General features: G+C 45.3%; 1 protein-coding gene and 1 long non-coding RNA gene across 11 annotated transcripts in view; one reads left to right on the top strand and one right to left on the bottom strand.

The window, feature by feature from the left end:
• Positions 1 to 8,796: 8,796 nt before the first annotated feature.
• LOC120094727 (uncharacterized) lies at positions 8,797 to 14,592 on the bottom strand. Of its 2 annotated transcripts, none has more exons than XR_015629205.1 (3): positions 14,157 to 14,592; positions 13,872 to 14,043; positions 8,797 to 13,442 (listed from the first exon to the last, which is right to left on the bottom strand). It is a non-coding gene; the product is annotated as an uncharacterized LOC120094727 (long non-coding RNA). The 2 variants fall into 2 exon arrangements; XR_015629206.1 differs by lacking the exon at positions 8,797 to 13,442 and adding an exon at positions 13,532 to 13,782 and having other exon boundaries at positions 14,157 to 14,244.
• The window catches only part of Slc16a14 (solute carrier family 16, member 14), a 28,254-nt gene continuing 25,411 nt past the window's right edge, over positions 13,012 to 15,854 (top strand). For 2 of the 9 annotated variants that reach the window (XM_087566400.1, XM_087566401.1), the window contains exon 1: positions 14,020 to 14,366. The gene's annotated coding sequence lies outside the window, so the exon portion shown is untranslated. 9 annotated transcript variants of the gene reach the window in all.

Genomic DNA, 15,854 nt, shown 5'->3' with positions numbered 1-15,854 from the left:
GGAACCATGGGCTTGCTACAGGGAATTCAACATTAAGAGTGGGGAAAAAAAATGTTAAAAACAACTGCCAAGTCTCATGGAGACCTGCTGCCCAGCATTGTTGCAAAAACTTTATGTACTTTCTACACTTTGGGGAGAATTTTGAAGAGACACAACAGGTGTCTTCTTATGTACCCCAGCACTATTGTCACCACTCTGACAGGTCCAAAGTCAAACAGAGCAATAGCATCATTAGCCAGCATCTAGACCCCAGACAGATGAAGCCACCAAGTTCATTATTATTGGTTAAACTGACCCAGGTCAAGCTCTTCCACTAAATGTCATGTTTTCTGCCTCCTTTAATCTGGACTATTCCCAAATAAGTGGTCCTTCAGACTTTTTCATTTCTGCGGATTTTGTTTCACAGTGCTGGCCGCCTGTGTGCTGGCCAAGTGTTCCTCTATGAGTCACCGGTTTCATCCCCTTGACACTGGCCTTATGGAAGAGTACTGGGCAACTGTTCTGAAAAATATCAATGAACTTGGTTTATCTGATGGTACCTCATAGTAAGATAGATAGATAGATAGATAGATAGATAGATAGATAGATAGATAAATTATCAGATGTTATGTTACATAATTTTTGTTAAGGATTGTACAAAGGGCACTGGAGAGCTAGCTCAGTGGCTAAGAGCACTGGCTGCTCTTTCAAAGGACCCAGGTTCAACTCCCAGCACCCGTATGGTGGCTAACAATCACCTGTAAGTGCAGTTTCTGGTCTTTTAGGTACTAGGCACACACATGGTTACACAAATATACTACCTATAGGTAACACATGTCTACACATAAGCATAAATAAGCCTAAAATTTAAAATGACAGCCAGACAGATGTTGGCTTTTTGAAACAGGGTCTTTCTGCATAGCCCTGGCTGTTCCTTCCACTCTGTAGACCAGGCTAGCCTCAAACTCACAGAGATCCACCTGCCTCTGCCTCCCAAGTGCTGGGATTAAAGGCACATACCACTATACCTTGCCTAAAAAGAATCATTAAAAGATTTGGCGAGGCAAGCAGACTCAGCCAGATGCAGCCTTGCATGAGCCCTCCAGTCTACAGTGTTTCTTTTCATCAAGGCTTGTCAGAGCTGAAGTGAGACAAATAAAAATTGAAAACTAATATGAAGAGAAAAATTACTTTTCCCTGAAATGAAACTGCAGTTGGAGAAAGGGGGCTTAAACAGAAAATGAAGGGCTTTTTTCTCCCAAGAGCAAATTTCAGCAGGGCCAAGAGTCTTGTTTTTAGGCTTCTTTTTGGAAACCTGTGCATTTGTGGAGACTTAAGGCATTCACTGATGGCTCCTGGCCTATATTGCCTGCTGAAGGGGTCAGTGGTAGCCAATGTACCAATGTTCTTTAAATTGCTTTTTTTTTAATACTTCCCACTGGTGTGTAAATCCCAGTCAGCAATCTCACCTTTGTCGACCTTGCTAAGAGTCTTTAGCTTCTGGCAAAGCAAGCTGACTTTAGCCTAGCTGGGCACCTCAGTTGCTTTCCTGTCTTTTGCATGCTTTTGCAGCTCCTGAAGTTTATTCTCATCTCTAAGGTCAACATTGAACACAACACACTCCTGCCCCCTGTGACACCCCCTACCCCCACACCAAGGATTGCACTGTTATCTCATAGAGTCCAAAGTAAATGATAACAACTGATATCTCATTGAGTCCAAAGTGTCTCTGGGGGTTTTTGTTTGTTTGTTTGTTTGTTTGTTTGTGGGTTTTTTTGGTTTTAAGATAGGGTTTCACTGTATATCCCTGGCTGTCCTGGAATTTGCTATGTTCCAGACTAGGCTGGCCTCAGATTCACAGAGACTCCTGAGTGTTGAGATTTAAAGAATGTCTACCATGCCCAGCTGAATCTCCAAGTTTTTGGACCTCCCTTTTAATTTATGCTGCCTCTTGAAAGGATGATGGTAGCAAAGGAATGTGCTTGGGCATGGTGGGAAGTGTCTGGAATCCTAGAACGCAGGCTGAAACAAGACGATTGTGAGTTTCAGACTGGCTTGTACTACATAGCCAGACCCTGTCTAAAAGGGGGAAAAATAGACACCAGCGTTGGACAGTTTTATTCATGAGGTTTGTAGGCCATTCTTACTTAAAAAACAAACAAACAAACAAACAAAACAAACAAACCACAACCCAGGGGTGGGAAAGATGATCCAGTAGTTAAGAGCACCTACAACTCTTGCAAAAAAAAACAGGTTGGGTTCCCAGCATCTACCACAGCTGGCTTAAAACTGCTCGTAACTCCAGCTCCAGGAGATCTGATGCCTCCAGCATCTGTGAGTGCCTGCTCCCACGCACATGTGCACACAGGCGCGTGTGCACACACACTTAAAAGTAAAAAAGATAAACAAACATATTTCTTAACAATATAGGGACAGCGTACTCAGCACACAAAATCATTTAACCTTTGCAATAACTCTACAATGTAAGTGTGTGACTATCTCCATTTTGGGGCTGATGGGCAAGCTACAGAAATGCACAGTGGAAGAGTTTGTTTCGCACTCAGGTCTGGTTGATTTAAACAACTAAACACCATGTGTAGTTGACCCTCAACCACTAATCAACGTAGGTACCTCGAATGGGAGTCTGGGAATTAAAGGACAAAGTTTGGTTCTGACCAAGGCTCAAACTTATTGCAAAGCAGCAGGCTTATAAAGGCAAAAGTCGTAAGCCCCACCCCTAGATGTGACTGATGACGTAAATCACCTCATGCCAGCAGCTGACGTTATAGGTTTCCAATCCTCAGCACAGGTCTCTCTTATCAGGCCGTTTTCCTTATCCCGTCTATTCAAGAGAGCAGCATAGGGGCAACTCTGCCTGTCTTAGGTTGGCCCACCCTTGTGAGCTCTTACCTGCCATCAACTATCAAGTCACCAACTGCTGAACCCTTCCACGCATTATTGGGTCGAATGCTTCAACTGAACAAGCCACACGTTCAGCTGCATTTGGTCCATATTCAGACATCAATCTCTGAGGACCATCATGACATTAATGGCCTTCTGATGAGACACCCATTGTCTACACTGTATGTTCCACACGCAGCAGAACAGGAGAAGGAAACCTAACCTAAAATTGGGGGAGGAGGCACCAGGGCCCACAAATCTTCAGTCATCGTCATTGGAGGTTGCATCAGGATCAGGACCTTCACCAGCCACATCACCTATCTGTCGGACCAAATGCTCCGGTAGCCAGCGGGTAAAGTTTTAACCATTTTTCTTTTGAACATGAAGCACAGAGCGACAATCACGAAGGAAAACGAAAACACACACATAAACTGACAGACATGGACAGATTGGAGTGCCAAGGACAGACAATAGAGAGGGAAGAGAACTAGATGGGCCAAAGTGTCCCAGACAGGGGCATGACTGCTTTTCTGAAACCCCCTCTCTCTCTCAAATAAATGATCTCTACTCAGGATCCAAAGACTAACAGCATCTATGAGAGTTATCTTTGCTCTTCTGTCCAGGGAGATCCAAGCATAAGAATCTCTAGTCTGGACCACACTGCTGGATGTACCAGGAACATGGCCCGTTAGACTTCACTGTGTGTGGGAGCCCTCCTCCTCCTCATCACCAGTAAGGGAATCAGCAGTTCTGTGGAATTGTTCCATTTGTCGCACCAGCCTTTCTGGCAACCACCGTGCCCCATTCTCTTCCCGTGAAAAAGCACAGACATGCCCTCTTCCCCATATGAGTACAGGGTCGGGTCCATTCCAGGAATTGGTTAGAGTGTCTCTCCATCTGACCATAGCACAACTCTTATATGATTCAGGATGCCAATGTCGGATCAGCCACAGAACACCCATGCTTATCAACTTGAAAAAAATTAAAATAAAAAGGGTAAAAGTAAGATTGGCTTTGGGAGACTTAGGGGTATAACTCCCCCCCCCCTTTTTTTTGTTTTATTCAACCAAGTTTTCTAGGTGCCATTGGCCTGTTCCACTGTTCCTTGTCCCATTGGATTATCAGGAACTCCAGTTTTATGTTGGATGCCAAACTCTTTACAAAAGGCATCGAATCCCTTGCCAGTGTATGCTGGTCCATTATCTGTTTTAGTCAAATTTGGTAACCCTATAACGTTATTGGCTGTAGACAATGATCTATAACATTTTGGGAGGCTTCCAGTGTACAGGGAGCGGAAATGAACCCTGAGCAGGTGTCCATGCAAAGTTACACATACTTTAGTTTGCCAAAGTCTGGATAATGAGTAACATCCATTTGCCAAATTTGATTTGGGACTAATCCTCTAGGATTGACTCCCAGGTGGGACCAGGAGCGAGCAGTCTATGTTCAGGCCATTGCTGTCCTAGGATCCCGGCCTGTTCTTTGTCGAAGTGTGTGGTTAGACCAAAGAAATTTCCCATGATCTTTTAAAGTCAATGAAACAGGATCCTGTTGCACTATTTCTCCCACTAATGTTTGATTTATAGTGGCATTGCCTTTGACCAGGAAGCCTGGCAATCCCGAATGGGCCCTCAGATGACCAATATGGAATGGTGCTTTTCTTGCCAAAATACAGGCCTGGACTTTAGCAAACAAGGGTCCAGCAGGGATATGAACATTAAGACTCCCACAGGTTTCTAAGAGAGATATGGATGTAGCCACATACAAACTATCAGTATGAAGATCAAAGACTTCTGATATATTATAAAACATTAATAAACTGGCCAATAATTCAGCTAATTGGGCAGACAATCCAGGAGTACTGATCATCGCTATCGTATCTTCAGCATAATAACCTCTACCCTTAGAGGTTCTATCAGAAAACACCAGAGTGGCATTATTAAGAGGAGCTAAAGAGGTCACTTTAGGAAAAAGAACCTCATGAAATGTCAAGAATTTTATTAATTTATCTTGAGGGTAATGATTACCTATCTGTGCTGGAAAGCCAACTTGAGAAGCAAGCATCACTGTGCTGTTTCAACCATTCATTCTGTTCTACATTATTAGGTTGCTCAAGAAAATCAGGCTCCTTTCCAAAATAAGCAAGAGAGTAACATTTCCCTGCACAATCACTTCAGCAAAGGCTTCATAATAAGAAACTACATATTTCTTAAATGAGGCCCTAAGATGAACCCACACAAGGGGAACATTCTGCCATAACAATCCAGTGGGCAGATACAGAGTAGGAAATACAAGCAATTATAAAGACCGATTACAATCAAGAGGACACAAATTACTGTTGAATAGCCTGTTCCACAAGCTGTAAAGCAGCCAGTCCTTCAGAGGTTAAATTTCTGGCTGAGTTGGGATGTGAATCACCTCTCAAAATATCAAACAAAGGCCTCAACTGTCCTGCAGTTAATTTCAAATAGGGTTTAAGCCAATTAATATCTCCTAATAATTTTTGAAAGTCATTTAATGTTTTTAGTTGATCTCGTCTTATGGCTACTTTTTGGTGAGGGATGGCCTTATCACCTAACATGAACCCTAGGTTCAACTGTGGCCATGCTTTTCTAACTGACAAAATAGCTGATGCCATGAACTTCTGGCATAAAGTAGGATTATTAGCCACTCCTTGGGACAACACCACCCAATGATACCATTTCATGTGCTTCCTGAAGTTGTTGGAAGGCACAGTGAAAGACACTCATGGTCCTTAGGACGTAATGGAATAGTTAAAAAAGCAGTCTTTAAGATCTACAACACTTTATAGTATCCTCTAGGTATAGCTGTAGGAGAGGGTAAGCCAGGCTGCAAAGTTCCCATATTCATCATGGTGAAATTAACCTTTCTATGATCTTGCAGCAGTTGCCATTTTCCTGACTTCTTTTTTATAACAGTTCCAGGGGGAATTGGATTCTACAAGGTGATCAGCCTCCAATTGCTCCTGCACTAGTGAGGTGGCTGCCTGAATTTTTTTTCCTGAGGATAATGGCCACTGATCAACTCACACAGGATCACTGGATAACCATTGGATTTTATCTGCATGGGGGGCAGGAATGACAGTGGCCACCACTGAAAATGTCCCAAACCCACCCTATCAAGTTTCATTTTAGGTTGTGCTGGTTGAGTCATACCTTGATTATTTTTTTCCCAACCCTCTATGGGGTAAATACCCTTTATTCAGCATCTGCTTGGTAATAACTTCATTCAGGATACACATATTCATTCCCATTTGAGACAGCACATCCCTGCCCCACAATGTAACTGGTAGTTGGGCTGTAACATAAGGACATACCTGGCCTTTGTTCCCTTCCTCGTCTTCCCAGGTTAACATTTTAGAACTTTGTTGGGGGGTGTTGAGATTGTCCAATACCTTGCAAATAGGTAGTGGAGGCTCTGAGAGGACAGGTAGATGGCCAATCCAATCCTTTTATTATGGTGACATCTGCACCAGTATCAATGAGTTCACTAAAAGTTTTCCCATCCGACTTTAAACTTAGAGTGGGTCATTCTTATGAGATAGTTTGTACCCCATAGGCGTCAGAGGAATGGAAACCACCCTGTCCTCTTTCTCTTTTTGCAAATTTAGACGGCAAAGGATGTAAAGGTAAAAGGGCAATTTGTGCAATTAATTGATGGTATGACAGTGACCCCCAAAGGGGAAGCGTCCGTAATTTTTATTTCTCCAGGAAAATCATTGTCCACTACCCTGGATATATCTGTAACACTTTAACTATGGCACTACTTTGGCCAATTAATAGTCCTCAAGTCACTGATGGCAAAGGGCCAAAAACTCCTTTTGGCAAGGTCTGTACCCCCATCTCTGGAATTTAGTGCTGGTGGTAGAACCGAGGTCCAGTCCTGCACTTCCTGGAATTGCTCTGATAAGTTCAGAAATGGATTTCCTTGGCTTGGCAGCAGCTTTGTGGCCCATAAGCTGCTTAAGGATGTTTGTGGGTCTAAGGCTGACTTCTCCTACCTCATCCTGATTCTTTATAAAATGGGTGACCCTGATTATCTGTTTTAATCTATATTCATTGGCCCAATGGCTCCCTTTCTTACAACAGGGGCATAATCTGGGAAAGCGATTCTGTTGTTTTTCTGTTCCTCTATTTTTAGGACAATCTCTCTTAAAATATCCCAATCCACCACCTCTGAAGCAGTTCTATCTCCTCTGTGCTGTGAGACCATTGCCTGCTCTGTTGTCCCTTGAAGGGCAGCAGCCATGACCAGGCCTTGGTATAAGGTGGTCTAATTTCTGCATAAAGGCAAGTGTAGCTTGATAAATCTTAGTCCTCTAAGGGCTCTTACTGCTCTACAAGCAGCATTTGCATTTTCATAAACTAATTGTTTGACAAAAGGAACACCTGTTTGTGAATCTTGCCAGCTGCCTTTAACAAGCAATCCACAAATTATTGAAAAGGCTCATTAGGGCCTTGTTTTATATTAGATAGACTACCACTTAAATCCCCTTTCGTAGGTAACTGAGTCCAGGCACAGCGCACAGCCACTGCAATTTGAGCATATATTCTAATGACAGGCAGGCCAATCTGATTGGCATTACCCTCATATGGGCCTTCTCCCAGGAGCCTATTAAGATCCCAACTAGCATTTCCATCTTGTGTGTTCATCATGGCAGTGCATTTGCTGGCTTCTCACCACTCAGAACTCCATAATAGATAGTCCTCACTGGACAAAGTGGCTTTACATATGATTTTCCAATCTAATGGGGTTAAATTTGCTTCTACCACTGTGTTTAACAGTGTTTGAGTAAAAGGAGCAGTGGGTCCATAGTGTGCAACTGTTGCTTTCAAGTTCCTTGATTACTTTAAATTCCAATTGTTGATACTGTCTAACTCTATTGCCCTGTTAATCAACTACTTCAACCACAGGAAAGGCTAGGACTTTGGAAGTATCCTGTCTTCTTTACGGGCCTGAACTAGTGCCAATTACAGCAGGGAGTGGCAAACAAGAGCCTCATTTCCTTCTTTTCTTACCTTGGATAGACTTTTCCACTCCTGCAATTCTTTAGTTAATTTTTGTAATTGGATTTCTAACTCTAATTTGCAAACCTGCATTTCATCTTTGGCAAAGTCTTTTTGCCCTGCTGGGACTATGGGGAAAGCCATAGGGGGCAGCGCAGAAGGAGCATAAGAAGGCCAATTTTCATTATGATATTTAGCTGCTGCTTCTTCCAGATTGGCTTCCTCCTCTGGATCTAATTCATCATCAGTTAATTTCAAATCCTCTAATGCTGCCCCTAGATGTTTATAGGGCCCATCCTTGACTGAATTAGCTTTGGAAGGAGCTTTCTCAGACAAACGCTCCTCCTTGCATTCAAGTATCTGTTCATGTGCTGTCACCAAAGCCCGAGAAATTTTCCTATCTTTATTATCATCAATGACATCTTTTACCAGTGCCCAAAGACAGAAGGTAGTAGGATCAGCCAGTGCATTTTTTAGCACTTCTCCCATTCTTTCCCAAGTAGCCTGTATCCAAAGTCCCCTCATATGGAAACCAAGGACAGTATAAATCCACCTGGGCTAAAAATTTTTCTAAGGAGTGTCGTTTAAACCCCACTCCTCTCATTTATAACCCTTTCAGGGTGCGCGTAAAAGCCTGCTTGCTGTTGCCCTGTCCCCTTGCACTGCTAAACCCTCGAGGATGAGTGACAACGGGTACTCGAGGGTGCAACACTTACTTTCACTTTGTACGTGACGTGCTTACAGTGTTCCTCAGAGGGTCCCCCGTCTTCAAGTCCCACGTTGGGTGCCACCTGTAGTCAACCCGAGACTACTAGTCAATGTAGGTACATTGAATGGGACTTTGGGAATTAAAGGACAAGGACGAGAGAAGAATGGAGTCAAGATAAAGTTCTGATCAAGGCTCAACTTTATTGCAAAGCAGAAGGCATATAAAGGCAAAAACCATAAGCCCGACCCCCAGACGTGACTGATGACGTGAATCACCTCATGCCAGCAGCCGATGTTATAGGTTTCCATTTCTCCACACAGGTCTCTCTTAGCAGGCCAAAAGTGGAACTCCCAACTCGGGAAAGGAAATTCCACCAAGTGCTGTGATAGCAAAAACAGCTGATGCGGCAACTCCTGCTTTGCAGGTCAGGGCAGAACCTCCACAACCATGTACTGCTGGCTTCTGTGTGCATGCTCTACTGCCTTACCAGGAACAGGACAGTTCCTTGGTTACATCGTGCTAGACCACACAGTGCTAACAGTTTCCCAATACTGACATTCTTCCTGTACAATATATTGAAACTCTGTGACCTTCTCTTGCAGGGCACCCAACCTGACAAGCCACTTACAGAAACATCCTGGGTCTGGAGGCTGCCAGTACCCAAAGAGATCTATGCATTTATTTGATTTTCCTTCCATTCCTTTCAATGACCTCATGACACTTTTCAGAGTTCTATTGCAGGGTATTTGATCACACTGAACCCCAAGATTGTGTTACTTATGGGTGGAAAAACCTGTTTCTAGTTTTGGTGTGGCTCAGTCCTAGCACACACCTTCAATCCCAGCACTTGTAGAAGGAAGTGCCTGTGCTTGAAGTAATGCCTAATTAAGTGGCAAAGTGACACATCAGAGAAAGAGTAGACAGAATAGGACATGCACAACTCCAACGAGAAGAAAGAGGAAAGGGAAGCTACTTAAGAGAGCAGTGCAGAGAGAATGAGAGAGGAGGCAGTTTTGCTGATGAGTTTAATAGACAGGTTGAAGCAAGAACAAGCTAGACACCAGTGAAGACAGAACAAGCCAGAGAATGAGAAGGACCCAGAAGATCAGAACAGATTGCCAGGGTTAGTTGGAGGCCAAGCAGAGCAGTTCAGGAGAATCTGAGGGAGGGAGGGAGGGAAGGAGGGAGGAGGATGGGGGAGAGAGAGAGAGAGAGAGAGAGAGAGAGAGAGAGAGAGAGAGAGAGAGATTGAATCAGTCAGCTTGGAGAGGAGTTTAAGCCAGGACAGCTGAGTTGACCAGGCAGCCAGAGATCAGAAAGAACAAGGAAGGGGTGAGCTTATTCACCAGTAAATCCCAGAGGCTGAGAACATTCTAGGCCCTAAGTTAGGTTGTACATAGGCTAGAAGCTTCCAGGACTAGGCCTAGGTTAGCAGACAGAGGCAGTAAGCCTCAGAGATGACACTTTCATCTGTTGAAGCCTGTCCCCCTAGCATAGCTGTAGCCATTTTGTTCCGTGCCTGCTGTCAGTCACTTCATATTGTTGCTGTAATATTCCTACAGTCATTGACGCAGAAAAATGACTTGACTCAGAGCAGGGTCGTGCTGACCACATACATTATGTTTGGTATGTTCTGAGGTTTGTTAATCTTAAGAAATTCCACAACCATGATCTTCATGTAGGACTCACCAAATTAAAGGTCAATATGGATTGTTCTGTCTAAAATGGCTTATGTCAGGGGCAACCACCAGGCAATACTCGAGTACCTGCTTATGAGCTCATTGCGTTTTTTGCAGTTTTAGCCTTTACAAGCTGGCCCTGGGAAATGTCCAGGACACAGCTTTAAGCTGTCGCCCTGGTCGATCAGTCTTGGACCATCCCTGTTTAACTGAGATCAGTGTCCGTGCAGTCTGTGGGACGACTCCTGGACCCCACACACCAGGAGAATAAAAGTTACATTCACACAGTTCAGTACTTCACTGAACTTCATTTCCAACCTTAAAAGTTCCTTTTGATGCTATTGAAAATGAAACTGCACTTCAGTGGCCAGTCCTAACATTTTCTGGGGTTTCCATTATTTTTCTATATATATAATCGTATCACCTGAATAAGAGATAATTTTACATTTCCCTTCCCAGTATGGAGACTTTATTGTATTTTCTAATTTTTCACTTTTTTTTTCAGACAGGAACCCACGGTGTAGCCCTGGTTATCTGTAACTCACTGTGTATATAAAGGTGGCTTCCAACTCACAGAGATCTGCTTGCCTCGGCCTCCTGACAATGTGTCCGGCTTGCATTGCAATTTTTTTTTTACATCAAAAAAAAAAAAAACAGATTTAGAGCCTGGAAGCATCTTTAATTCCAGCACTCAGGAGGCAGAGGCAGGCGAAGTCAATCTAGTAACAAAGTGAGTTCCAGGTCAGGCAGGGCTACACAGAGAAACTCTTGTCTCGGGGGGAAAAAAAGGACTTGGGTACTGGAGAGCTGTTAAGAGCATTTGCTGATCTTGCAGAGGACCCAGATTCTGTTTCCCACACCCATGTGACAGCTCTCAACTATCTATATAACTGTAGTTCCAATGCCTTCTTCTCTGGGGACACCAGGCGCATGCCTGGTACACAGACATACATGGAAGGAAAACACTCAAACATGAAATAAAGTAAAATAAGAAAAAATAGATTTAGTAGATGGGTGAGAGGCTGCCTGAGGACATTAGAAGGAATGAAGCCCAAATGCCAAGGAGGCACAGGGAGTTTTTGGGAGTTATCTGACTAAGGTGATGGTTCCCCATATTTATGATAAATCATGCTCTTAGAGATCTGCAAGATTGCAGGCCTGGGAGGTCAAGAGAGGATCTTGATCTTACAGACCTCTTGTATTCGTTTTCTTCTCACTGACAAAATTCCAACAGGAGCAGCTTAAGGGAGGAAGGATTTACTTTGGCTTAAGGTCTCACAGGTCCATCTTCAGTGACAAAGAAGGCTCCACACGGAGAGGTTCTACCCATGACAGTAGCGGCCCGTGTCAGTAACCCTTTGTTTCTTATGGATCAGAAAGTAGAGTGCTCAGGACAGCACCAGAAGCAGACGGAATCCTCAAAGCCTGCCCACAGCCCACTCACTTCTGCTAGCCACACACACCACGTGTCCCGAATGTTCCAGAACCTGCCCAGATATCACGGATGGCTGGAGACCAAGCCTCCAGAATCATGAGCCTATGGGGGATGCCTCACACTAAACTCAATCCATAACACCTCTTTTAAAAACAGAAGGATCATCTGTTCTTGAGATACTTGTGTGGGACTCTATTCCTAAAGAAAGGAGAGAGCGAGCGAGACAGAGAGAGACAGAGAGAGACAGAGAGTCAGGGAGAGAGACAGAGAGAGACAGAGAAAGAGAACAAACAAGCTGTCTTGTAGCCCAGCAGACTGGCCTTGAACCCCCCAATCTCCCAAGTGCTAGAAAAATTGGTGTGATCCACCACACCTGAGTTCCCAGTCTTGACTGACTGACAAAAGCGTGTTTGGAACGCACGGTGTCTGAGAAGAACAGCCTGAGGAAGTACTCAACAAGTCCATTTGCTCTGCCATCTTCATCGGAAAAGTGGTCCTGCAAATGTCATCTCGTCGTCCTCCACAATCATCTGTTATTAAGATGACTAAGGAAGGCTGGGGTTGTGGCTCAGTCCAGGGAGCCTTTGCCTAGCATGCACCGAGCTCCAACTCTTATTCCCAGCACTACAAAAACTGACTGTTGGTATATGGCTGTAACCCCAGCACTTGGGAGAGGGAAGCAGGTAGATCGGAAGTTCAAAGCCATCTTCAGCCACATAGCTACTTCCAGGGCACCGGGGGGATGGGGGCATGTGAGCTACTGTCTCTCAAAAATTAAAAAAAAGGGGGGGGCATGTGGTTGGGGGAGGGAACTGGAGAGATGGCTCAGGGGTTAAGAGCACTGGCTGCTCTTCCTGAGCTCCTGAGTTCAATTCCCAGCAACCACATAACAGCTCACAACTGTCTGTAACTTCAGTTCCAGGGGATCTGACACTCACACATAGACATACATGCAGACAAAATAAATAATAAAATAAAATAAATCTTTTTTTTTAAGAAACCAATAAAGCCAATGACAATAAAATACACATGAATGTCTTTTGGAAAGAAAGGAGAAAGGAAAAGAAACCCATGGTGGGTAGCATAAATGGCTCCTCCAACGACATCTATATCCTAACCAGGAACCCGGGACTATGTGACCTTAAATGGCAGGAAGAGAATCAAGGTAGCAGATGGGAGTACATTGCTAGTCAGCTGGCCTTAAAATAGATGTGTGAATTATCCAGGAAGGACCAAGATAACCCAGGGGGTGGGGTCCATGGAAATGGAAGAGAAGGGGCTAGAAAGAACGCTCAACAGTAAAGGGTGCTTACTACCATGCTGACCAATCCTCAGAACACACAAGGTTCAAGGAAAACTGCCTTCCGAGGGACTTCCACACACATGCTGTCACATGCAAGCGTGCACACACACACACACACACACACACACACACAGACACACACACACACACTACATGTTTGAAATAATTTAAGTTAAAAGGGAAGAGAAAAGCAAACAATGGAGAAAGTGTGCCCTGAGTACCCAAGACAGACGGAATGATGCAATGTCGATGGTTTTGAAGATGAGGAAGTGGCTGCCGGCCAAGGCGTGTGGGCAGCGTGCAGAAGCTGGTGGCTCAGCTAGAGCTGCCAGGAAGAACACAGCCTTCAGTGTGCCAACGCGCTGACTCTTAGTCCGGTGAGGCCCATTTCAGGTTCTGGCTGCCAGAACTGTAAAATAATGAATTTGTGCTGCTTTCAGTCACTATGTTTGTGGTAGTTTATAGCAACAATGACAGGAACAAACAGAGCCGGTCAGGTTAGGTAAAAGAATGTTTGTTTCATGTATTTAACAAAATACTAAAAACTCTCCAAGGGCACAAAGTAATATGTTGCCTGCCTATGGGTGTAAATAACAGGTACTTCAGAAAGATGGGAAGACGTAGTACCCAGACTGGGACAAAGATGAGAGATTTTTGAGTCCAAAGTGACTACGAGTGTTGAAATCACTCTTCAAACTGCTCTCTTTTTGGCTGAGACTCAGATGACGGTCTGATTCGTTACTTCCCTCCTACTCAAAAAAGAAAAAAAGAAAAAAGAAAGGGAAAGGAAAGGAAATGGAAGAGTCCCCTTCCCCCGGCACCCCTCCCAAACACACACCTGAGATTTCTGGACATTTCCTATGGTCGCAAATGTGCACAGCATTGACGAATCTCAGCCAAGGCGATAAACTTCAACCGGCCACAAGAGTGTGCCTGTGAGGAGCCCGCAGATTTTTTTTTCCCCTGCCAAACCAGAATTAGCCGGTATAGGAATATACCAACGCGGAGACCTGAAATTGCACGGATTGGAAGGAAGCTCTGGGTAGGCTCGGATCCTTCCAAACGCACCCTTTTTAAAGGCTCCGGGACGGAAGCATCGAGCCTTAGGCTCCAGAAGGTTCACCTGGCCAGACAGTGAACACAGGGCGAGTCCGGGAGCCCCCACAACGAGCGCAGGCGAAGAACCGAGCCCCGGGCACTGTATCTGCAGGATGCTGGTCGACATTGTCACCAATCCCCATGCCCAGCGAACCCGGGTTCTCCGAGCGGACCTGCAAGTTCACAGGTCGAGACTGGGAGCCGAGTGAGACCGTAGCCTCTCCGGCTGCGTGCAGTGAGTACTCTGGGCTGTGTTGATTGGCGGCCGGAGGCTACCGCAGGGTTGGAGCATCTCCGAGCCAGCGAATACTGGTAGATACCGGTCGATACTGGCGGTCGCGGCTCTTCCTGAGACCCTTGCGAGCTGAGAGCCGGGGATAGGGTATGAGAAGAGAGGGGCCTGGGCAGGGCGGCGGTGCTCCCTTGTCCCCCCGAACTGCAGGCGGGGATGCGCGCGGTCCAGGGTGGCGCGCGCCCCCAGGGCAACAGAGCGCGCGTCGCCCCGTCGCCCGGCCTCGCGCTCGGGTGCTTTCCAGGCCCCCAGTTCATGACTTGAATCAGGCAGTGATGGGGCTACAGTTAGTGACCTCCGTGGTTGCGGATGTCTGTGTCGGGGTCCCCTGTTGGAGATGGAGGATTGGAGGGTGCGGCATCACTCACGGCTGGACCAGGGCAATGAATGCTGAGCCCCCGGGAGCCGCTCCAGCATCTCCAGAGAGGAAAGGGGGACAGTGAGGACCCAGCACAGCCATTAAAGGGCAGAGGCTGCCACAGCTTGACAAGGTTTTATGAGCTCAACTCTGCTTACCAATTAAGCCCTTTCTTCCTGCAGAAAAGTTGGTTCAGGCTTAGGTTCATTAGCAAGGATGACTGGGGATGCTCATAAGGGATTAAAAAGACTCCCTTTCGCCTTGTCAGTGGAGAGAGGGGAAGGGGTGGGGGTGGGGGGGCAATGTGAAGAAGAAATTGAAACTGACCATGCTCTTCATATTGGGACTTCACAGGGCACCCATTAAGCAGCTGGCTCACTTTCAGGGCTTCGTGGATGTACCTCGGGTTGTAGGGTACCTGCCTAGGATGCATGAAGTTCTGGGTTCAATTCCCCCAGCACTGCCTAAATCCAGCACTGTAATACAATACCCTTTTCTCGCAGTGGGGGTTGGAGGATGAGTTCGTGAATTCAAGGTCATCCTCCAAGTCTGAGGCCATCATAGGCTAAGTGAGAACTTGTCAGACACAGACAGATGTCTCAGTTGTCTTATCTGTAAAGTGGGGTAATTTAGGACCTTAATACCAACAGGCCAAGACCATCATGGCAAAAGCCACTAAGCACAGCCCTAACCCATTGGCCTTATCTTCTTCTCCCCACCCGACCCCCTAACACATTATGAGGCCAGCTGGAACTCACTGTCCAGTCACTTGCTACCCTCTTCAGCTCTGCAGCCTCATGGCCTCGAGCGCGCCCTCTACCGGCCTGAAATTCCCTGAGTTCAGCTGAAGAACTCACCTAGCTCTTTGGGAAGAGATTGCAATTTTAGTTTTAACTTGCACGCACCACCCCAACCTCCTTCTTGCTTTTCATTATAATTAGTTTATTGAGTGCGACATAGTGACAGTCCAATTAAAGATAAATAAATTGCTTGTAAAAATTCATTCCATGGCGGAACTGTAAAAAAAAATGTTAATTATATTTTAATCTATAATACACTCCAGAAAAAACTGA

Source organism: Rattus norvegicus, chromosome 9 (genome assembly GCF_021556685.1).
Source record: "Rattus norvegicus strain SHRSP/BbbUtx chromosome 9, alternate assembly SHRSP_T2T, whole genome shotgun sequence".
Classification (NCBI taxonomy): domain Eukaryota; kingdom Metazoa; phylum Chordata; class Mammalia; order Rodentia; family Muridae; genus Rattus; species Rattus norvegicus.
Note: the sequence above shows the minus strand (reverse complement) of the source record. Positions and strands in the feature narration are given on the sequence as shown.